Source organism: Lissotriton helveticus, chromosome 6 (genome assembly GCF_964261635.1).
Source record: "Lissotriton helveticus chromosome 6, aLisHel1.1, whole genome shotgun sequence".
NCBI classification, from domain to species: domain Eukaryota; kingdom Metazoa; phylum Chordata; class Amphibia; order Caudata; family Salamandridae; genus Lissotriton; species Lissotriton helveticus.
In genome coordinates this window covers 1824170065-1824184663 of record NC_136067.1, presented here as the reverse complement: position 1 = coordinate 1824184663, position 14599 = coordinate 1824170065, and the positions used below count along the sequence as shown (strand labels likewise).

The 14599-nt window shown below is 45.6% G+C and overlaps 1 pseudogene; it reads right to left on the bottom strand.

Annotated features, from left to right (window-relative positions):
• Window positions 1–6176: 6176 nt before the first annotated feature.
• LOC144765539 (18S ribosomal RNA) lies at window positions 6177–8859 on the bottom strand (annotated as a pseudogene).
• Window positions 8860–14599: the final 5740 nt, after the last annotated feature.

The window sequence follows — 14599 nt, the reverse complement described above, 5'->3', positions numbered from 1 at the left end:
TGAGGTGGGCCGTCTCTACCCCTGAAGTTGCCGCGTTGTTGTGGAACTGTGATGCGGTCTCATTTTGAACTGTGCGCGCAGGTGTTTTGGCCCCTCCGGCAGCCCGTTCGACGGTCCCAAGACTCGTGAACTGGAGCCGCCTTCGGAAACCCCGCCTGCGCTGACAGAAGCGCACAGACTCCTCCGGCAGCAGTAGCATTGAACCGGCTGACCGCGGAGTGTAATTGCCGTAGTCATTTTATGCCTTTATCTTCCAGATATACGCGCAATGAGTTGTGAGTGCAACTAAGGGATTATCACGCGTATCTTGTGCCCAGAGAGCCCGAACCCGTGAACACTTCAAAAACTGTAAGAGCACGCATTCCGCATTGAATGACAAACGTAATGTGTTTACCCTGAAAGTGATTAATTGGTGGCCGCGATACCAGAATGACCCTGTGATATTTATGTGAAACGATCAGTATCTAACCTGCTAGGAAACTGTCCAGTCATTGCTGATATTTATTCAAGTCATTGCTGATATTTATTCCAGTCATTGCTGATATTTATTCCAGTCATTGCTGATATTTATTCCAGTCATTGCTGATATTTATTCCAGTCATTGCTGATATTTATTCCAGTCATTGCTGATATTTATTCTAATGTATTGAATCCTGATATTTATCCAGTATATTTATTTATTAGAGTCCAACTATTTATTCCTGAGAAACCAGTACACAGCTAATCAAACCCATGTAAGAAATGTGAATGTGATTACCTAAGTGAACTTCCTTTAAACCCAGAGAACTTTTACATAAACGAAACGTATTTTTCTATAACAGTGGTGTGGTGTCCTTCTTTTTGTGTGGTGTGGAGGGAGTTATTATTGGGTCAGAGCCGGCTTAACACTACAGCCTTCACTTGCCTTGTCACTTGAGCCAAGCTACCCCCTTTGTGCTGGGCTTGCCCATCGCAGGTCCAACAGACATGTATTGTGAACAGTGACCACTACAAACTTGTTGGTGGAGGTGGGACAATATAAGTGTTATGCACAAGTCGCTTAATTTTAAAGCTAAGCAATTCGGCAGAAGAAAAAATGATCCAAATTCGCTGAGAGATTGACAAGCATTCTTTGAATAAAATAGCTGAACCCTTGCTACAAGTTACTACTAGTAATTTTGACCCGTCCTCTTTGACAATGAAGGTAATTTTTTTATATAAAATATTTTGCATTAAATTGACCTTAATACGTAAGCACACAGATGTTTAGATTTACATAGTTCATATAGGCCTGAATTTAAATGCCTACCATAGCTTACCACCTTGCTTTAAGACACATGAATATTTTATTCGAAGTTGAAACTGGCATTCCAATTAACAAATGCAATATTCTAATGTGATTCACATTATTTGAATGTATTGATTTGTTGAACGGCCTCAGTTTTGAATTTCGATTCATCATATAGCGCTTTATGGGACCTGAAATGTGCTTAAAGAAAAGCACTAACAATAGCTACCAGCAATTGAAGATAAACTTCTGCAAAGAACTGTAATGCTGCTTAACATAATGATATCAGGTCACCAGCCTTCTGCAACAGAGTATTACTAACATGCTCCAAATGAGGAGCTTATTCTCTCGGATATCTAACTTTTCTTTTTTTACTTCTTTCACTAACAGACCCTATTTACATATCCTACAATAATTAACAAATCAGATTGAAGGGAAGAGGCTTTTCACAGCTCTCATGTATGTTTTTAGACAACAGAAAGCACAATGGTCCTGGTGTACATGCAGCTATTGCAAACTTTCCTGTTCACCCACCTCCAATGTGTGAGGGAGCCATGAGTTTGTCATGGTTGGTCAATTACTGATCTATGGGAATTCACAATTTCTGCCAAATTCTAAAGAAGGACTAAGGGGCATATTATCAAGACAGGTGATACAATTATCGTCGCTTTAGCGGCACTACAAAGGACATAAGAATAATTTATGGTGCTTACTCTCCACATCCTAAAGCATTGGATTTGGAAACATGCTTATATCACCCATGCTACACAAGAATGCTTATACAACAACACAAAGAGAATGCAGTCACCCATGGGCCATTTAGGTGCTGTGTTTATTACAAAGGTCTTCCAAGTATACATTTCCTTTTACATATGAAATGTTAAAATATTCAGGGTTATTTTTCATATCAAGTGAAATTATCACCAACATATCGGAATTGAAAAAAATACCTGCGTAACTAAAATAAATATCTCAGAGGTGCAAATTCTAGAGTACTCTAGCAGAAGAAATGCATTTTGTAATAAAGCTGTCTTGTGGTAGCTTGGAAAAAAGACTGGAGGCAGCCAGGTACACCTATTAAGTTAGATGTACCCAGAATACACAGGTACATATGTAGAGAACCATGCCATGAGCTAGATGTAAACAGATTAGTCCCCAGGTAGTATAAGGACCCCAGCGAAATACCACATATATAGTGTGGACACAAGACGGGAGGATCTCACCAAGAGTCTGGTTTAAAATAGGACTGGGCGTAATTCAAATTAGGCCTGCTTGGCTGGTGGCGTGGTTCACTAGATTGTCACAGCCATACTTGAATAAAATGTCACTGATGACGTTTTTGCCTACACAAAGCCAACAAGTAAACTGGTGGACATCTTGAAACCAGGCAACCTTTGCAAGTGGAGCTCCACCATGCCCCGACAGGCCATTCTGGCACCATTGGACTGTTGGGACCTGGCCTTCCAAGCAAAAGCCATGGCTTTGCTGTAAACATAGTTTACAACGCGGTGTTTACACCACATGACCTTTACCACGCTGCCATTACAACGCAAGTCATTACTACGACTTGCGCTGGATGGCGCTCTTGGTTAAGGAATATTGTGATTTTCTATTCCAACACCTTCGATACTGTTACGTGGGCTGGAGTTGGAATAAAAAATCATAATAATCTTCAATCCGCGCCCTCCAATGCAAGTCGTTGTAACGACTTGCGTTGTAAAATCCGCGATGTAAAGTACCGCGATCAAAATGATCGCATTATACTATCATAAATTCTGGCTTCGCCCATCTCTAATGGGGTATTACGGGAGAAATTCAGCTGGCAGGAGCCCCAGACTACTCCTCAGTAGAACGCTATCCATCCCCTGTTAGAAAAGGTAGCCATGCCTGGTTTCCTGGCCTTCGGGGACCAGGCATCCCAGGTGAAAGCCAAGGCTTCGCCTGCCTTTCATGGCAGATTATGGGACCAGTTCAGCTCACAGGAGCTCCAGTCTCCTCCTCAGTTCTAAACCACCCTGCCCTGGTTAGGGAAGGGGGCCCTGCCCAATTCTTGCAGCCATAGGCCACTGGGACTTGGCCTCCCACACAAAATTCCTGGCTTCGTCCACCACCACAGGAAATTACAGGAGCTGCTTAGTCTGCAGGAGCTCCAGAGTCCTCCTCGGTCAGACACCACCATGCTCCGTGTAGGAAAGGTGACCCTCATGGAGCTTGGAGGCCTGGTTTGCAGGGATCATGGTCTCCCAAGTGAAAGCCATGGCTTCGCCCACCTCTCACTCTGGATTACTGGTACTGTTCATCCCAAATGAACCCCATGTTCCCCTTCAATCCGATGCCCCCCTGCCCCAAGTAGGGAAGGTGACCTTCCTCAGTGTTTGGATCTCTAACCTGCAAGCAAAAATCATGGCTTCACCTTCCTCTCTTCTGGAATTACTGGAACTGTTCAACCTGCATGAGCCCACAGACTACTCCTTTGTACAACTACACTCATTCCTGGGACCTGTCCAGTGGCTGGGCCTTCACAGTAGTCCTGTAACAGCTCCACACCCCGGGGGGACACAAAAGATAATTCCGGCCAACCTGGTACCCAGAGTGACCAAGCAGCAGCCAACAAACATCCAAATGCTCAGGAGACTCCCTCTGGCTTCTTGCCTCCAGGCAATTCTGCTGGTATCTGCTTCGACCAGTTTGTCATCCTGCTGACCTGTGAGCATCACACCCTGTCTCTTCCTTCTGCCTGGTGACAGAGGGACCGCATGGGGGCACGGTCACCCACAGACAGAGACAAAAAAGCTTAGCTCAGAAAATTACTTTCAACACATCACACTGAGGTAGCTGCTCTACTACATATGAAACCCTGAACCAGAATATGGACATCTACGAATTACATTTTAGCTTTTTGATCGATGAATCAAGATGGCTCAGGTGGGTAACTTACATCGCCATAGAACACTAGTGCCTGGCATAGGCCTCACCACCCAACTGAACACAGTCAGGCCCAGTCAACATTCACGCCAGGAGTAGGGGTTCCTGTCCTGGTGAAACCTGAGAGGGGCAGTTGCAAGGGGAGGTCAGTATCTTTCTGTCCCATGGACACTGCAAATCTGCTGCCAGAGCGGAGAGCCACCTGCAACTACAAGCCTTCTGAGCCAACACAGAGCTGGTTGCAGTGCACCGCCATGAAGGAGCTGTGCCTTGAGGGGGTCGAGTGAGCCCAGCTGGCAGTCCTTGAGAGGAGATTCACCCTCCTGAGTGGCCAAGTTTCTCGTCATCTTCAATCTTCCAGGCAAACTGCATGGACCCCACCCGTTTACCTCTTGACAGTTTGATGACCTCTTGAACTCTCTCTTCAAAGTCCTTTTCAACTTTTGCTTAAGATATTTGTTGGCCTTCAGTCTCACACCTGTATTTAGCCTTAGATGGAGTTTACCACTCTCTTTGGGCTGCATTCCCAAGCTACCTGACTCCAAGGAGACCCAATTTGGTGATGCAGAGGGCTGCTACAAGCCTAATGTCTGTGGGGTGAGCCTCTATCAGAAGCACTTAAGCCCCCTGATCGATGCTGGGGAGAGAGTCTTCTGTTCCCATGTTACATTCTTATATTTAGTGTGCAGCGTCATCTGATGTGAGGTTGTTGTCAGATAATGAAGGGAGGGGGAGCTGGACCGATTCCCTATGCTACAGAAGAGGGTGGTCTTCTTTTGCTCAGGGTGGGGCATAACAGTACAACCTTACCCTGATCAGAGACCGAAGCCCACAGGGGTCATCATGGAAACTAGCACCCACTGGCAGGCAGGTGTCCTTCCCAGCCCCAGCCATGGCAATACTTCATTGATTTGAGAGCCCAGTGATCTACAGCCAAGAGTCTTTGGAAACGTTAACAACGTTCACACACCTGCAGATGCAGAAGAAGTGGAAGGGAGGCAGCACTAGCCATCCACCACCCAGCAGTGATACATCCCGACACATCGTCAGGTTTGTCCTCTGGAAGTCAGCCTCTATGATTTAAAAGTGTTTTCACAGCAGGTGGGCAAACAAGTGGCTGCCCGGGCAGTGGAGGCAGGGCGCTTCACCATCATTCCTCCTAGATGGTGCTACACAAGTCTTGAAACTCCAGCCTGGCCACACGGGACCTGGCCACTTTGTACCTGAGGGAGGGTTGTTCCACCTGCACATCATCCACACCCCGAGCAAGCAAGGTTTATACCCCTGCATGTTGAGAGTCCCTAGCTTAGGCAGTAGTCATGTCGCCTGGCAGGAAACTCCCCTTGCCGTGATGAGAGGCACTGAGAGGAGAAGAGTCAGTATCCTTCACACAGTCAAAGCGACTCACTGCTTCCCACTAGTGAACACTTGTAGAAGTTTGAGCAGCCATAGGCTGCTTCTCCTCCCACTCCTAAAAACAGTTCACACTTGCTTCAAGGGGCACAGCATCTCCATCAATAGGAGTCCGGTTTCCCTTCTGGCCCCATCTCCTTCTCATCCTGGCTGACCTGCCACCCAAAATAGGCCACTCCTCAGTCACTCAAAACCCGGGTGGGCTGGGATTGGGCGTGGGAGGGCCTTGGCGGCATGGCCTTAGAGTGTCTTAGCCCAGGGAGGCACATCAGTACGGTCCCCCTTAAGTACATGCTGGGTAAGCATAAGTTTTATCTCAGGAGGGTTGTCTCTCGCATTGTGCCCTTCCCAGAGGAGCCAAGGGGTTGCCTGCCTTGGTCCTTCACATATTGTTTGGGCATACTATGTGGAGAAGCCTGCCCCCATGTCCAGTCCTCGACGAAAGCGCCAAGTGGTCACACACTGCTCTGGGGCATGTGAGGGGAGGCCTGAACCATGTGACTTGGGTTCTATCCTGCAGGTGGCAAAGGGTTCGGGCTGGCACCATCAGTCACTCGGGCTGCTCCGCCATCAATGATCCTTCAACAAGTTACCTACAGAAACCTCGTTACAACTTTTATAGCCTCTAGATAGTGAAATTTGATTGTTTCCTGCCACTCTGCAAGGGCTGTTGCCAACCCCAGCAAGGCCAATCCCAGCACTTTATTAAACCATCCAATCAGTAGTAGTAGCTATGGCAGATTATAAAAACCTGCACTTACTGGGAATTTCTCGTTCACAGGAAATAATTACAATGCCTATCACATATAGGGTTCAGCTTGTTCCTCACAACTGTTGGTGAAGTATAGACACACGCTAATCCTTTCATTATCACATGCTCGTAGTCACAGACATCTAAGGGCATCACAGACCTGTTATTGCTTGCTCTCATGTAGCTGAACGTCACTTGTTTGTCTAGTAAGTGAAACGCCGACTGCTGTGGGTCGCGTAACTAGTTAGCATTGAGGAGTCTCGTTCGTTATCGGAATTAACCAGAAAAGTCGCTCCACCAACTAAGAGCAGCCATGCACCACCACCCACAGACTTGAGAAAGAGCTATCAATCTGTCAGTCCTATCAGTGTCCGAGCCAGGTGAGGTTTCCCGTGTTGATTCAAATTAAGCCGTGGGCTTCACTCCTAGTTGTGTCCTTCCGTCAATTTCTTTAAGTTTTAGCTTTGCAACCATAAACCCCACGGAACACAAAATTTTGGTTCCTGAAAGCTACTTGGTGGGTTGTGCGAATAATGCTGCCAGATTGCTAGGTGTCTGGGAGGAAAACACTTAAGCCAAAAATCAAGACATCCCAAAATGTATCTTTATCACATCTCTCACATTTCACTAGACTGTGTTAAACCTCAATTTTATGGGGCAATGTGTCCGTCCCTGGGTTAAGGCACCTCCCAAAACATCAAAATCAATAAAATACAATGTCATTAGATAATTCTAATGTATGATTAATTTGGGCTCACTCAATAACTGAGTTCTAGATCACTGAAAAGTTAATGGGATTTATTACAAAATTCAAAAATGAAGCGGTAGAGTCAATGTCATGAAGGCTCTCAAATGCAGAGTTAAACAGAGTATGTAAAAATCTGAAAATATTTTAAGTCTCATTGGACAGCAAAATCAGAAAAGAATTGGCAGCATTACCGGAAGTTCTGGCTTACCCCCAAAATCGAGGGTTCTTTTACACAATTCTTGCATAGAAAATAAGAACTTTTACAGAATCATCGTGGTGTGAGCAAATGTTTAATTTCTTCAGCATCAGAGCACAAGAAAAATAAAGGTCACATTACCGTAACACCTAGGCACTAACATATTTCATGAATAATTATTCAGCACCCTCTATGCTAATGTCATCCAGAGATATTCAGGCTGAATATGATACATCAACAATAAATTCTTATATAAATAAATAAGTCTCAGTGAACCAGCGGAAGGGAAATGGAACATTCTACAAGTTACTACTGAACTGGGAAGGTTCATCAGGAGCAAAACAATAACAAAAGTGGAAAATAACTAATACATTACAGCTTGACTGTGCTCTGAGGAGCTTGTGGGGAGAGGAATGGTGCGGAAGGGGGAGCACTGAATGAGTGGCAGAGAAGTCTTCTATCTTAGTTAAAATGGTGTTTTGCACAGAAATGTGGCCTAGAAAACATATATCCAGGAAACAGATTGTTATACTTAATAGGAAATTAATTTCAAACATAATCACAATAAATCAATCTGTACATGTGGAATCCTGTGTGTAAATGCCTACTGCACATTGTTAATGATGCATAAAATTAGGAACCCATAAAACTCTTTTACAAATGTAGTCGTTTATGGTCGGAATTATGGCAGTATCTTATTATCTTCAAAACCCTGGCTTTAGTTCTTGATTAACAAAAACATTCATGACAAATGTTTTCTCCTTTCTTCTTTTTGCGCCGGTTCAAGGATTTCACCTCTAATGGCCATTCCTCTTCATAAAGACCCCGATACTGAAAACTAACAAAATACAACCAGTGGTCCATTCCATTTTTTCTAGCTGAAGTATTCAAGTGACCGGCCTGCATTGAAGACTCTACGTTTTACAAAGCAAACACTTTGGACCCCCAGGACACTCAGTCAAGAGCATTGAGGGGCTGCTGAGAGGAGGGGCTGAGACAGGCGGCAGACTGCCAGCTTGATCCCAAGAACAATCACAATCAACTTTAATATGTGCTATTGGAGCTTGAATTACCGCAGCTACTGGTACCATACTTGCCCTCCAATGGAGGTTACAGGATTTAAAGTGTACTAATTCCAATTACAGTGATTTAAAAGAATCCGGTATTGATTTTTTTTGTCACTACCTCCCAAAATTGGGATTGGGTAATTTGTGCGCCTGCTGCCTTCATTGGACATGGTCGTAATTTCCCAGGCTCCCCTCTCTGAATCAAATGCTTATTCCCTGTCACCCATGGTCTCTATGGCAGGAGCATAAAGCCCCATCAAAAGTTGATAGGGAAGACATCCGAACATCTTGTTGCCATTATAGGGACATGCTAAATGCAGGCATCTTCAGAGGTCAGTGCTTGACAGCATGTATTAGCTCTAGATTTACAGCAGTTATCCAAGTAACAGATGGAGTGATCAAAGGAACCATAACTGCACTCTACTGGCCATCAGTTCTTACACATGCCTAGCTTTGAGACAAGCATATGCTACTGGCAGGACAAACCAGGTATCCACATCTGCTGGATGGGCGAAGAAGGAGCCGCATGCCCTTCCTGGACTGACCTCCACGCCCCACAGGAGCCTGCTGCGGGAGCCCCTGCTTGCCTCCTGAAGGTTGGGGGAACAGGGCAATCACATGGGCACCAGCCGTCCAAGCCTGCTCCGCAACAACGAAAAGGAGAGGTGGGTCAATGAACAGCCTGAGCAAGATACACAAGTACTGGCATGGGCACATCGGACACCCCACAGAGCAGTCATTCCTAGCCGTTGCAGAAAGTTGCTGGATGGGGAAGGGCAACGGACAGGCGTCCCGGGCCCTGACTGCCAGGAGGAATGCAGGATTAGCACCAGCTGATCACATTCACTCTGATAAGTTCACTGAAGGGGTACAAGCTGTCAGGCTGCTTGGCCTTTGCTCTCCAGGGTGGCCTCTACAAAAGGCAGACCCTCGAGTCGAATAGTCCAGAAATAGTGGAAGCTCTTTGCTTGAAACCACAGTAGAGGCTGGCCAAGCAGTCCATCCCTAAACTGACCACGGGTGCACAATCACTTAGAGTGAAGAGCTGGCTAAACCAGCCGGGAGCAGGCCACCCTGCATGGGGACGTCAGCGTTGCATCTCTACTTGCTCTCTGTGAAGACAGGATCAGAGGAAAGGTCTATCGGACAATGTTGGAAGGCATCCATTGACCAGACCCCTAGGGCCCTGAGGAAGGAAGACCTGGTCATTTGCAGCACCCAGGGAGAACAGATAACAAGGGCATCCCCAGCACCTTGTCCTTATTGATCTGGAGAATGGCTACGTGCCTTTCTTATAATCCATGCACACCGAGTGGAAGAGGGGGACATTCACGAAAATGAGTCCGAGCCTTGGCTGGGCTCGAAGAGTCAAATAAGCCCTCATCGGGATTTCTCGGGCAGCCCAGCCATCCAGGTACACCATTTATTCCTATAGTATGTGTGCCTGGATGGCCATACTAAGAGCGGCCAGATAGCTAGGCCTGAAGGACGGGCATCTGGTCATGTCTTATGAATCAGTTTACACTCACTCCTCGGTTCTCCAGGCACGGGCCCGGGCCCGGTGTCAGGCACGGGTCTTTTGGGATGCCTAACAGAGCACTGACCTGGAGCACGGTTACAGCTTTTTTTCCCAGCCAAGCAGGGGAACCCTGACTGGGCATGCAGGACCCCATTCCGAGCTCTAAGTGACATGGAGGGTCTGGGAAGGGAACCAATCTTCCACCCCAGTGCCAATCGGAGCGCTGACCAGGCACAGTCAGAGCTTCTTAACCTGGGTAGGCATGGGAGGCCTTCCTTGGCCTGTGAGACTCCATCTCCAGCACTTTTCAGCATAGCAGTCTGGACAACAGAGCCCATGGCTGGGGGCTTCCACCCCTGGGATAGCTAAATCATCTTAACTCTGACAGGCAGGGGAGACCATCCTGTGTCTGTTGGACCTCATCCCAGGCACTTTGCTTTATGGTGGGCCAAGGAAGGAAACCCAGGGTTAGGCGCTTCTATTACCGGGCTTGATGGAGCTCTAACCCAGGGCTCAGTCATAGCTTCTAGACTCGGACAAGTAGTGGAGACATTCCTGGTCCTGCAGGACCCTGATTCACACACTTTGGGACACAGCGGTCTAGAAAATGGAGGTCAGGGCCCTAGACTTCCACCCTCGAGCCTGCCGGAGTGGTGACCCAGGAGCCAGTCTGTGCTTCTTAAACCAAGCAGACAGTGATGGTCTTCCCTGGCATGCAGAACCTCATAATAAACTCACAAAAGATATGTTCTCATGACAAAAAGTGTTGTGGTGATAGTTGCTAAAAAGCAGCTACCTGTGACCAGGGTCTCTATAAAGTGGGGGTTAATGGAAGACCTTTTCTTTAAGGACGAGAACCCTCACTCACCCAAAGGTGACATGCTGCATCATAGGGCTCCCTCCTCACACCGGGGCCACAAGGTCCCAGGTGTGGGCTACAACTCTCCACAAAAAATTATTTTATGATGAGGAGTTTTCAGCAGGGGAGACCAAAGAAGTTGGTGAATGCGGGGCAGAGTGCAAATGAAATAAGGAAATGTTAAAATCGTATTAAGGGACCTAATAACGTTATTCAGTGGTACCCTCATACAGGATTAAAAGCAGAGAGGACTAGGGGTTAAGAGCAAATATACCCTGCTAGAGGTCAACATGTTTCTGCCCCAACTTGACTCCAGCCGGAGTTCATAGGCATTCCTAAGGACCAACATAAAAAGCAAGTCACTCTGCTCAGAAAGAAATGAAAACAAAACACAGATGGTTAAACTGGCCGTCAAGGTTTGTAGCTGTTATATAAGGCGAGTGGTGAATACAACGTCTCATCTGGAAAAACAAATAAAGTAAAATTCATAAGCCAATTATTATCAGTCCACCTTTAGAGCACAATATTAACTAAGCCCCCAACAGAGCACAATATATAAATATCGAAAACAAAGGAACCATGGTTACCTGGTGGAGGGATTTAAATTGCCTCACTTCAGCCATCAGGTACCCCACATCAGGCTTGGCTACTGAAGACAAAATATAGAAAATACATGGCAGTGGCATGGAACAGATGGGCTATTTGGGTCTCACCTGGTAGATATCGTGTGAGGTAGAAGGGCGTCACAGGTGTTAGAAGTGGGACATGCATCTGGGGTATGGGCGTCTGGCAAGGTATGTTGAATGTGATAAGATGGGCGGTGACTTTATTGTTATACACCGCTCTCAATGTTCTTAGACCTCACAAGATATCTACTAGGTGACACCCAGGTGGCCCAACTACCACTAGCCGCTGGGCCTGGATAGGTCACACCCTTCACAAGCCTGCATCAAATACTACAATGCAAGCCCTGACCTGGAACTCTCAGGGGAAAAGGAAAAGAGTAAGGCAATGAAACATCTGGCATCAGATAAAAAAACAAGCCCAAGACAGAGCATGCTGGATAGTCCTGGTTTATGGACTATACCCCAGGAGGGGTAATAGGCATAAGTAAGCAAGTAAGCAATGACAAAGACATATGCAGACATGACGAACTAGAACAAAGGACATTTATTTATTTATTTTGAGTTTTATATAGCGCAAACTTGACCCGAGGGCATATACATTGTTTACAGGAAGTATGATACAAGTGAGGTGCATAAAGTAATACGATATATAACAGGGGCGAGATATACGAGGAGGGAATAGAGGTCAGAATCTGTAGTATTTCTGCGGTCGGGATGTGTGACTGGGCAGGTCAATTTAATTTAGGTGGGTGAGTTTAGGTATTTGTTGAGAAGAGGTAGCTTTAGATTTTTCCTGGGGTGTAAGCAGGATTAGTTATCACGAAGTTCCCTTGGAAGGGCGTTCCAAATTTTGGGAGAGTTCCCAGGGAAGGATCGAGTGAGAGATTTGGTTGTCTTGAATTTGGGTGGAATCAGGAGAACAGTGTTTGAGCTCCGTAGAGATCTCTTTTGGCTCGCTTTTGCGAGTTTGTTGGCGAGGTAGGTTGGTTTTCCAGAGTAGAGGGCTTTGTGGGTTATGGAAGCTGTTTTGAATGTACTTCCTGCTTCAAATGGTAGCCTGTTGAGTTTCTTGAGTGTGGGAGTGATGTGGTCATTTCGTTCTCTCCACTGGGAAATCTAGCCGCTGCGTTGAGTGTGGACTTAACTGGCAGAAGGTGGATTTTTGGGGTACCAGTGATTGTTGCGTTGCCGTATTCCAGCTTGGAGAGGACAAGGGATTGTATTATGGTCTCCCGGGGGATAATGGGTTTGATTTTGTATGTGTTTTAGTGTGTAGAAAGCACTTTTTGCTGAGGCTTTATATGGTCTTTTATGTTCAGGCTTTTGTCAAGAGTAATCCCGAGAGATTTAACAGATTTAGATAATTTACCGTTTAGTGCAGTTAGGTTGTTGAGCCAGTTGTGGATAGGGAAAGTATTTCTTTTTGGCTGGATAAGGAGTTCAGTTTTATTGGGGTTAAGTTTTAGGTGGTTGTTGGTGAGCCAGGTTTGTATCAAGGAGAGGGTGTTGTTAAGGTGTTGTCTGTCTTTAGGTGACGCGATTTTGATGTAGATTTGGGAGTCATCTGCATTAAAATTATAAGCAATCATGGCTTGTTTCAGGATCCTTGGAAGAGGTTCCATGTAGAGGTTGAACAGGGCACAGGATAGGATTGAGCCTTAGTGGGCTCCTTGTATCACTAATGATGCTGTAGATGTAGAATTATTTAGTTTGACTAGGGGAGATCTTTGATTCAGGTATGATGCAAACCATTGGAGGACAGTACCACTGATGCCAGCACGTTGTGAGAAGGTGTTTAGAAGAATGTTGTGGTTAACATTATCAAAGGCCGAGGAGAGGCCCAGGCAGATAGGAGGAAGGCATCACCATCATCAAGGGATCTGTGTAGGTCATCATCGATGTTCAGGATTAAAGTCTCTGTACTGCAGCCTTTCCTAAATACAGATTGGTATGTGTCATGTAAATTGAATTTATCAATGTGGACAATTCAATTTGAAAACTCTAGTGATTAATACAGCTCTAAAACCGATACCCCCAGGTTATATTTTCACCTACTTCCATGATCCAAAAATATGATGGAACCATCTATCCTCCTGTTCGGACCCTTAACACTCCAAAAAATGCTTGCCATCGTCAAGTCCTGCAACTGGCCAAAAGTGAAAAATATCTGCATCATCCATTCACAACTATGACACCTTGTATCCTTCCTACGTACCAATTAATGCAGGATTTACAATAAAAGCAGTGAATCAGCTAAAAGTACATCATGTCAATGTTTGCTGTATTAAGATAGTCATGACTATCTACTGATGCTACTTTCTACTACTACTTTCTATCTACTGATCCTACTGATGCTTCTTTCAATACTTGTGTCAAACTCAATGCCAATCATATGTGATCACCACCTGTATGTGGCTTAAGTAGATAAGCTGACATTCTTTCCGAAGAGGGGACCGACCCAAACTCATCAAACCATCAGATTTTTCTACCATTATTTTCATGCAGAACAATTTTTCAGCAGTTAGCTGGATTTTCGATACTTGCGCTTTTCCATTCCTGATTTTGTGGTCTCAACACAGACAGATTCAGCTGTCAATCCCAGCCCAAATCTTCCCCACCACGTCTCCTCCTTCCCACCCTTTTCCTATTGCCCTTATGTGGTGCAACAGGCACCAGATGAAGGAGCTTGGTGAGACCCTGGATGTTGTGCTGCAGCACTTCCCTGTGCATTATTGTGCCCCAGTTATCGGACAGGATTATACCAGCTGGGTCTGGTAGCTTTATGGACTAATGCAACCATTGTAGGGGCCTGTGCTTAACCTCATGGTCACGCTTTCATCCTTCTCAGGTTGATAAAATAAGTACCCTTGAGTTGGGTAACAATAAACATATGTTATTCAGTGCCAAGATGCCTATAGGTCAGCGTGCGCTCTACAAATACACGTTATGTTACATGATACTACATATAGTGGGCTCTGAGTTGGCCCTGTGCTCATGATTAGATGTATTTCTTGTCTATCTCTGTCCCTGCTCTTTAGTGGATGTTTTTTCTCCATATTCTTTGCGTTTGTCCCACCGCTAAACAAAACTTCTTTACCTGTGCTTTTGATTAGATGAGGTGGATCCTTCCACTGCTCATATCATGGAGCTACTTTCCTTATTTCAACTTTTTTTTTAATTAAGTTTCACCTGCACTGTGAAGATAAGATCTCTTACCATGGAAAAGGC